Source organism: Mycteria americana, chromosome 2 (assembly GCF_035582795.1).
Source record: "Mycteria americana isolate JAX WOST 10 ecotype Jacksonville Zoo and Gardens chromosome 2, USCA_MyAme_1.0, whole genome shotgun sequence".
NCBI classification, from domain to species: domain Eukaryota; kingdom Metazoa; phylum Chordata; class Aves; order Ciconiiformes; family Ciconiidae; genus Mycteria; species Mycteria americana.
The window spans coordinates 98,266,253-98,276,849 of NC_134366.1; positions in this window are offsets into that span (position 1 = coordinate 98,266,253).

Genomic DNA, 10,597 nt, shown 5'->3' on the forward strand with positions numbered 1-10,597 from the left:
CTGCTAAACATGCAATTCTCATTGAAGTCACTGGCAGCTGCAGACATGCAGCGTTTCTGAAATCCTGCCATAATTGCCAGAAGATGCGTATTCAGAAAACAGGAGGGCCAAAAATTTGCAGAGTTTCACTGAAAATGGGACAGATGGGAGCGAGAAATCCAAAGACAGGCGTCAGATGGCAGGAGTTCATCGTGTTTAAACAAAAAAAGGATGCAGCGAGCATGCCTGAAACCCCACTCTTGCTAAATGAACAGATCCCTGTTAACTGCAGCGAGAATTTCGCTGCATTTAGCATTACAACATTTTATTTGTTGTTGTGGGGTTTTTTTTCATATAAGGTAAGGTCTCACTGCTTTAAAGCCTGTCCCAGGACACAGAACAATTCCCAGTTTTATCTGTCCCGACCACACATATGAAACATGTGAGTGATAGAGGGCAGCTGCTGCTGTTGCTGCTGCTGGTGGCGGCTGCAAATCACACAAACCAACGCCTTCCTGTCCCTTGGGAGAGAAGTGAAGGTTCTGGTTTATAAGCAGTTAGAGAAGAAAAAAAAAAGAGAAAAAAAAAAAATCTACACCTTGCAGCAGACAGTGAGCCTGGGGCTGGTGGGGTGAGGAAGTTAATCAGCACCGAGCAGGCTGTTCGGGATGAGGCCAAACAGATGGCTCGTCTCTGAAACGGCAAAACGGGAAGCAGATGTGGCCACCGCTTCTCCCCATGCATAACCGGGAACCAGCCGGTTGGTGAGGAAATTTGCATAACAAGGATAATTCGGTATCAAAACTGTCCCTAGAAGTGATCTGAATGGATCTGGGCACAGTTGACAGTTTTCACTTCTTGTTTCCCACTCAATGTTCAACCAGATTAAATTTTAATTTTGAACCTACTGTTTGCCTGAGGTTGCTCTCAGCTATCTTCTAGGGAAACCTATGATGCAGGCAAGGAGGACTCGGTGGGTCTCTGCTGAAGCTTTTGGGGCCAAAACCCTGATCTCTGTTCAGTCAGTTGAAATTTTAGTGACTAATTTCAGCGGGCTCTGATTTTCAATTTAAAGTCCATCCTATGAACAACCAGCAAAACCGAGCCTGAGCTAATATCCTCTGTTTGCATGCACCAAAATTGATAGAGCCTGGGTATGGGTACTCTACAAGCCCAGGCTCACGCCCTTTGTAAGCTCCTTCCTACCAAGAGCAGAGCCAAGAGCCCCAGACAAGCCCAGCACCCCTCCTCGCTGCCCCGGGGGAGCAGGGGCCAAGGGCCCCCGACTGCAAAGCCTCACCAGCCTGTCCGAGCCTCTGCACCTGCCAGTGCTGCATAAAAAAAACTTTACCAAAAAACTTGGGAAAACAACATGAGTATTGAGGGGGCAGTTTAACACGTAGATATGATGTACTACAAGTAAAGGAGGGGTTTCTTTTTTTCTGTTCCTCCCTATTTTGTTTCAAAGGACATAGTAATGTCTATTTGACTAAGCTTTTAGTTTATAGTGTTCTTGATGCATTGACAAGGACTAAATATACTGCAGCCTTAATACATCATATAAATTAAAACAGAGATCCAAAGAGCTCCTAACATTAAGGGGGGTTCAAATCTGGATTCAAACACTCCAGTTTTGTTTCACTGATAGTTGCAGTGTACAAAAAAGTACCTTTATCGTCTTAGGGAGATTCCTGCGTGTAGCCATGGGAGAGAATATAGGCTCATTCTCCATTGTGTTGGAGAAAAACAAGAGGGAGTAAATACTTGCTGAAAACATATATTTGCAGGCACTAACAGAAGCATTGTTATACCAATTTTACTTTTTTTTTTAGCACAGCACATACGTGATTTACCTCCCCACCTCAGAAGTCCTACTCTGAAACATTCACAAACTCTTTATTTTTGCATTGCATCCAGTCACTTAGATCTAGACTAATAATATATATAGTATTTTATTTGCATAGTCTAGCAAATGCACATGGGAAATGCACTTAACACACTTACACATGTATGTAGGGGGTTTTTTGGACTCATTAAATATTGGTACAAATTAGAATGATTACTTCTGCTTTGGAAACATCTGTCTCGCTATCCCTTTGAAAATGTAAGCTGGCTGAGACACAAACCAGTTTTATAAGGTCTAATGCTGATATTATGACAGGAGAATTTCTACTGCAGTAACCAGTGTAAACCTGAATAAGTGAAAATGATCAAGCTGCTGAAGAACACACAGTACTAACAGACCCTGCAGTTCATGCACGTACAGCGTGCTGCTTCTCCCCAAGTCACAACTGCATTGCATTTAACTGACCTTTAAACAAAGATTGGATCCTGATCAGCAGAAAGTAGAAACAAACAAGAAGAAAAGCTAGAGTGGTTTTAGGAAGACAACGAAATGCACGTATTAATAGAATAAGAAGTCTAAAATTAAGTCTTTTCAACACAACTCCAAAGTCCAACCAGGAGAAGGAGTCTATAGGCATCTGCCTGAGTTTCATTAAATAGTTCTTGATAGCTGAATCATAATTTGGTCATTGAAGGTAGGGGCAAATGTACCAGAAGTGATAGGAAGACCAGTGGGAAATGAAGGGTGGTAGAAAACTGGGTGGAAAAATTAACACATTGAGTTCAGCAGTGAAGAAATTACTCTCTACCTTAAGGGTTATTACCACAGAATTAAGAAAAGCCAAAACCGGTGCATTTCAGGGAAAAAAAATATTCTACCATTCTTAATAGTTGCATGCCTTTTATACTATGGAAGAGCTGGCCTCTTCTCTTGATTATCCTTAAATCTAAAATCAATTTGTGAACTAAAACTATTCTTTGTTCGGATTTTAGCAGCTTCCCCCCCTGCCAAATCCAGACAGCCAATGCAGGTGTTCTTGCTATACATTCATACTTCCTTTTTTCTTCAATACTTGACAAAGCAGAGAATCACATAGTGTAAATCCTTTTTAACAATTCCTTTCATGTTGTCATTAATGTTAAAAAAGTTTCTCTTTTCTTAATATCCCAGTCTCTGGAGACAGACAGTTCTGGAGAATATCCATTTTTGTTTCAAATACAGGAGGAGTGTAGGAATATTGACTGGGGGCGGGGGGAGAGATTACAATAAGTGGAATTCTCTTTAATGACTCCGAACCAAAAAGGAATATAATTTCATCCTATTATCTTTACATTTATTCTAGAGTTGCCAAAATCCAAGATACAATTTCTGAAAAGCTGGTACACAGCAGCACTACTGTGAAACTATTACAACCTTCCCCCTTCCCTGAAAGGGAAATTGTAGCACAAAAAAAAAGCCTGAATTCCTTATCCAAGATCATGCAATGAGTTTTTGACAAAATCAGGATTGGTAGCCAGGTCTTCTAACACTTGCTTATTCTCCAGCCACAGACTAGGCTTCCTCTTCAGTGGGTAGTAAACTCAGGAATCCATATTTGCAGACCCTTGAACTAAATCCTAAGACCTGTAAAAAGGCCACAAGTCTAAGAATTCAAATCAGGCTTTAGATTACATCTGAGTGTGTGTGTGTATATTATATACATGTACACTAGATGTGTGTCTAATTCAAAATATGTAATAATGTATATATTTTAACCAACAGTTGCCAGTTTTCCTTCTACTTCTTATGTTACCTAAATATACAGAATATTTTGACCAAACATACAAAGATAGATAATCCTTTCCATGATCAGTTGTTGAAGTTAGACAGCTTTTGCCTTGCAAATGTCTTTATATAATGCACAGATAAAAAGGAAAACAGTACTGGGAAAGGGGCCCTCTGTCTGATGTACAGCACTGCAGACCCTCTCTCAGTTTTCCTATGGACACATAATGAAGTGGCTCAAGAAAACAGGTTTATGGTAACCAACCGATTTAACAAATTGGGATGCTTTTCTAAGCCTTAAAAACAAAACACAATGCAAAAATACTCTACGTAGCCTCCCAACTATCTCAGGAAAAATAAACAAACAAACAAAAAACAGGGCAATAGTAATGTGAAAACATTATGCTCCAAAGAAAAAGAAACCTATGATGGTTTTAGTTAGCAGGCTAATTTACAACAGAAAACAGAAGGCTCGCTGGAAACTTTGCACAAATACCAACGTGCAAAATAGAAACTTCAGATAAGCTGTGGAAAGAGGGTGGGATTTCCAGAAAATAGGGAAGGACTTGTTACACCCTCCTTGTCAAATTTTGCAGGATCACCACAGCTTCTCTGGAGAAACAGTATGCACAGAAGGGGAAAGCTAAGAGCTTTCCTTTTGGTTCTGCTTCTCCTAAATAAACTGCTTGCCTAATTTCCTTTGCAATTAGAGAAATATTTGACTCAAAAACCCATCCTTTCCATGTCTTACTGTGCTGTGTACTTTTGTCACTGAGCCTCTGGCCACTTAAATAATTTTATATGATGAGTATGGTAATTGTATCAATACCTTACTTTGTCTCAAACTGTAGGTGCACTAATCTTAAGCGAGGTAAAGTCGCCGGGGCACTGAGAAGAGGGAGCCTGGTGCCATTCAGCAGCTCTCAGCAGAGCCACCCCAAAAGGCATGTAGGGACGGCAGGCCAAGTCCCTTCGTCATTTCATGCCATGCCAACACGGGAAGTTACACAGCCCGTCTTTCACAGTGTGTTCTGAGGTCATCCTTGGAGCTTTTTCTCCAGAAAAGCAGAATACATGCTTTGTCACAGGTAGGCTAGCAGGGTCTTGCTTTCTAAGCTCTCCCATCGCGACTGCCTCCTGACAACACACCAGTCAGAGCCCTTCCCCAGCATTCGCACGCCTGGCATCTTCAGCCTGGGATGTGCCCTGCTTGAAGCCCATCAGCTCCTCAAGGGTCTGAGCTGCAGCAAGGGCATGGGACTATGCAGGAGGAAAGCAGGCAGCGCCCCAGCCCTGGCCCTTAGCCATCAGACAACCGCCTCAGGGGCATTCATCTGCCTCCAGTCTTAGCCAGGCACCTCGAGACACCCCATTTCCTCACGAGGGATGTATTCAGCCCCACAGCACACCTTAGCAAGTTTGCTAGTGTGTAACTAGAGAGGAAATACCTAGAAGAAACAAACACAGAGAGGAGAAAGTAAATTTACACAATATAAAAAATATTTGGGGGGCAGTAAAATATGAAAAATAATTTCTTCAGAAAATTGCACTTTGCTCATTCTTGGCTTCTTTAGACTCAGGCTGCCTCTGCATCAGGACAACACTGGGAGGAATGAAGGTATGAAGGTAGATGTAAAAAACACTGGCTTCTGCAGTTAGCTTTCTAAAAAGTTTTACTGCAGTGATAAGAAAAAAAAAAAGGACTAGTACAAATGCCATGTACAATCAGCATACAAAAAGTGGGCCTGGAAAGCTCCTGCAAAGATGCATATTTCAGAGAAGGGATTTATTTTTTTTCTTAAGGTAGCCTCATATTAGTTTCAATTTTAACTATGTGTCAGGAAAAAATAAAATAGGGATTTGGGATTGACTCATGGAAGTCTTGAAAAACTACGTAACAAATTCCCAGACCCCACAGAGTACCTTAGCCTGCTTTAGACACAAAAATTAAGGACAGGATTCAAGAGTGCACCTCCCTCCATTCAATAGGCAGGACAGCTACGTTACAGGGCATCATTGCAGACGCCAACAGGAGACTCCTCCAGCAGTCACCCCTAGCAAGATTTCAGTAGCAGCATGTTCAGACCCACAGGGCAGGACAAGAGAGAGATGTTATCGCCATTTCCTCTCTCTCTTCCTCAGGCGATTGGTCTTTAAAGTGAATGCTCCCTTCGAAAAAGGGAATTGCAGCGGCATACAGCTTTCCGCCTGACCATCCATGCCGCCGCTCTGTGCTGTTGCCTTTCCAGGGATTTGTTGAGCGGCGCTACCGTGTTGAAGACTGAATCTGTAGTCCAGTAATTTGTTGGTTCAACAAAAGGCATGGCTGAAACAAGCTGCCTGACTCAAAGAGCGTACGCTTCCTGTTGTTGGCAGAAAGTGAGACTTTGCGCTGTTCCCCCTTGCTTCCTTTAAAAACAGTGCCAGGAATTGATGTAAATTGGCTGCAAAGCGTCTGACCCACAAAGCAGGGAAGTGAGAAACTGTAGGACTTGGGAAGATAAAGCAATATCAGCCACCTATATCTAAATATATATGGGGTTTTAATATACTTGATCAATGATCACGGATGGCATCAGCGATTTTCACTTGAAATGTGCTCAAGCGGCTGAAGTCTTCAGCAGCTCTGGAGAATTCTTTCGCCAGAGAAAGCAGTCCAGCGTCAATTGAAACAGTCACAAAATCTACCTACAACACCAACCACAGACGGGCATGCCGTACGCTGCCCAGACAACTCAGTCCAACATTAGCAGAGGGATCACCCAGAAAGTTAACTAATTACCCAGCACGTAGGAGTTCTGTCTTCTGGGACTTCTGTCAGGCGGGTCAGGAGAAGGTCCCTGCACCGCTGGGGTACGAGTGGTGCCAGATGTTCGACCCTATTACGACAGCATTAATGATTTTTACTTGCGAGGGAACACGAAGAGAGCAACAAATGCCGTTTGCTATCAACCAACACTCAAACGAATTGAGGCTGTTGAATTAATTGGACTCAGCTCCTGTTACCTACCTGTTATGTATCGATACTTCAATGCATTTTCAGGATCTTCAGCCTGGGAGACTGCTCATATCTGCTCATTTACTCTGCTGTTAAAATCCCTAAGATCGAGGATCAGTTTCAACACAAATGCACTGTATCGGGTTTTCCACCTCTTTTCCCAACCCCAGCGTAATATTACAGCCTGAGACACAAGGTTAAATTAATCCTGAAAAATCCTGTCTTTCTGAAACAGGGAGTTCTGGAGATGTCACGCTGGTTTTCACAGCTCCCTCCAAAAAAATCTTCTTAAAATCAAAGTCCACCCAACGATCAACAATAATCCTTAATAAAATGCCAGTAACAAGTCATTAATAGCGGGCGATTTTAAGTGACAAAACAAGGAAACATAACTTCGACTACCCTTGGGTTTTCCTTAAGAAACTGGGTGGACTTCTTTGGGAAAAGATCTCCATCTGGTGGCAGGCTATAAAAAAGAGCAAGTCAACACTACAGAGCTGTTACTTTCTTTCCCTTGAAAAGACGGCTCTTACTAGAAATGGAGTGGCTTTGTTGCGGGTAATTTTTTCTCCACAAATTTCTAAACCTTATATAGGAGAGACTGAGCAAGGCATCTTTTAGTCTTGCTACATCTGTCCTAAATGCACATCTAGCAAAGCATTTGCGCTCATCTGGCTCACGTATCCCATTGCACAATTTTTCCTGCTGACAGCGCTGTGGGAAAGACATCCCCAGCCCATGGATGGTGAGAAGCAGCAGTACCATTGCCACCTGCATCTGCAGGCAGATGTGTCCAGGATATTAGGACTCACCTACAGACAACAGCTATATCCTCTATAGTGATATAAGTCAGGCAGTACTCCTTTCCACTGCTGTAAGCGCAGTAAGGCTCTTAACAGATACCATTTTTTACGGGGTTATCTTATACAGATAAAAGGTAACCTTCCCTGGTATAAGTTACCCCTACTCTGGGGTCACTAGAGGAGGGGGTTGTACTATCCTAACTATTTGGAGAGCTGTACCGCCATAACTACTTTTAAAAGCACATGAGAAATAGTTTTCATGACTGAAACTACAATGGAGCAGTCCCCAGCATGCTCGAGTTTGTCCGTTCCGAGACATTTACAGGCAGAGCACTAGTATATACTTTTAGCAGATGACAGCAAAAGTTCCTGAAAATTTGATCCTGAGTTCTCTTGCATTGCTTTGGTGCAAAACTTCTGGTTTTGGAACGACTTCTGAGATCACAATGTTTTAATTATCACCTTTAATTTTTTTCAGTTAACTGTAAGACTCACTGTCACATGACTGTAAGGCACCACATTAAGCAGGGTGGAACCTTTTAAATTTATCATTAAAATCATTGAAAAAAATCACAAGGGATGTTCAGAAAAGAACAGACTAATCACAGAACCTGGGAACAAATTACCTCTTGCCCCCTCCCTTGTCACTACAAGCGTCTTTTCTACCTCTTCCCTCTCTCCAGCTGGAGCTACACCAGCCCAGAGTTTCTGTGACCTTCTTGAAAAGGGACTTTTTCTTTTTTCTAATTTGATGCCATCACTGCTAAATGTATGCTTTTATATAACCTAAGCCGTCAACAGATACTGAAAAATATACCATCGTTGCCGAAATAACTTCAAAGCATACATGTTTGTTGGCATCTTTACATGTAATCAGCTGCCCCACAACACTTTTCAGTTTCCTCTGTTGATTCTTTTTGAATTTTCTCCCTTTTTTCTAGGTGTAGCTGGCACCAGAATACCTTGCAGAAACCAGAGTTCATGCCCTCTCTGAAAAAAAATTCTCTGGAACTTAAGAAAAATCAGGAGTCTCTATAATTCTACTTACATGGCTATATTCTTCCCTACAACAGACCTATAGCCATTCTGCAGCGCAAGTAATTGGTATCGATCAAGAGCATCCAAGCTCCCTATGTCAATCTCTCACACCTCTTCTTACTTCTTTTCTTTTCATATTTGGAAAAAAAAAAGGCATAGGTGAAACAATAATGAAGGCCAAAGCTCTCCTTCTTCAGAATACTGCATTAAGTGTATGAGCACAAGCCATTTCATGACAACTCGTGTAAGAAATTTCATTGGTTACATCAGATCTGCAAGGATAAGCAGTCACTAGTTGTAACTGGCATGAAATAAAATGATTTAGCTGGAAAAGGAGAAAACAGACTTGTAGGTCTTAATCACCACTGAGTAATATTTCTAACCGGTGACGCCCATTAATCAAAATGATTCTGTGTAACAGGCTTAGGTGGCAGGACCATCCCAACTGACAGAGACATCCTTTCCTCTGGCTGTAGGTAAAAAGTTATCAAAAGACAGTTTTACTAATATCAGCAAATAGAGTAAACAAATCATAGAAGCTACTCTAAATTTAAAAGCAGAAGGCTAGGCAATTTCATCTCTCATTACATTTTAACCCACAGTACAGAACTCAAAACCTGGAAGAACTGGGTAGGAATTTTCACAAGCCACTGCCTGGAAGTTTGTCATCTACTTCTAAAAAAAAAGCTGGTTTTTGTTTTTTTTTTTTTTCCTGACTGTAAATACACAATCATTCTAGATGGTCTTTCAAAGCAATGAATTAGCAGACCCATCATTTAGTTTCATGTGCCCAGGTGTTTCCACTTTACAAAGCCCAGTGTGAATTTCAGATTGCAGTATCCAGTTCCAAAAGCAGGCAAACTGATCTGATACCGGAATTTTCTATCGGCACAATTTAAGGAAAGCCTCAGCTCCTGGAAGCTTTTCTCACGGGGCTTTGGTGAAAAGCCTCAGAACAGCCCAGCTGTATTTCTAGCTTGGATGTTTGATCATGCTGCATACACCAGTAGCCGAAGGAAAGGGTGGCATGTTCAGAAGTACGGCAGAACACAAGACGCCACCCCGCCCATGAAGTCCACGAACTAACTCAAGTCAGAGGGGCACTCTTAGGCTTAGGCTGTTGTTAGGGAATCGGAGAGACCATCTAAGCTGCACACATCCGAGTCAGGATGCACTCCGTGGTTGTGATGCTACAGCCAGGTCCACAGCAGCAGCAGCCTTGCCCCGGCTTGAGCTTGCACAGCTGAAGGTTCCCCTTTTCTGGTCCCCTCCTCCCTGCCCAGCCAGTCATGCCCAGGTGGAGAAAGGGCAGCTGTTCCCCTTCTCCCCAGTCACCTACACCGAGGAAGCACTGCATCCTCTCTCTGCCAGCCAAAAAGCAGATTCAGTATCTTTTCAGCATCCCTGCAGCTGTCATTCACTTTCCTCCACCCTCAGCTGCTGAAAGAGACCAATATTGCCTGTTGCTTCCTGCTGCATCTTCCTCCACCACAAGAAAACTACCTAATATTCCTCTAGAACAGGTAATGTGCCCCGGCAATGTGGGAATATGAATGCAGGACGCACCTTACCTTCCGTGAGTCTTTTACAACTCTTGCACGATATTTTCTCAAGATAGACGTTATCAAATTATTGTAATGCCAGCACACAGTTAATTGTAAAACCATATTCAAAGTGCAGTTATAGACAAACGGCAAGGCCTTATCAAAGAAGGTTTCACACGGGTCTTTCCTGCAGCAGTGTCGACAGCTTCATTAGTGGCTTCAGGGACAGAAGAGGGAGGCTCCACTGCATAACTTTGCTGTTGAAACCCAGCTGGGAAAGACTGGAAAACACAGCAACTTCAGAACAACTTTGCTGCAAATGACCTACAAACTGAAAAGAAAAAACAAGCATCATGCCCCAATGAAAACTCCACCTATCTTCCACCCGGGCACCCACGTTCAGTCCTTCTACTCTGCTCCAGTTTCACCCCTTATCACTGACGAGCCCTGTCCTGTTCGGGCTGTCACGACGCAGGAGAGACGTGACCCCACAGAAGTGACCAGAAGTCTATCCAACAGGGCATTCTTAAACAGGGTGGAGGAGTGACGTTTATTTAGTCTAGGCAGTATTGCAATGCCAAATGACAACAGATCTCAACTGGTTTAAGTCCCTGCTACAAAGGGG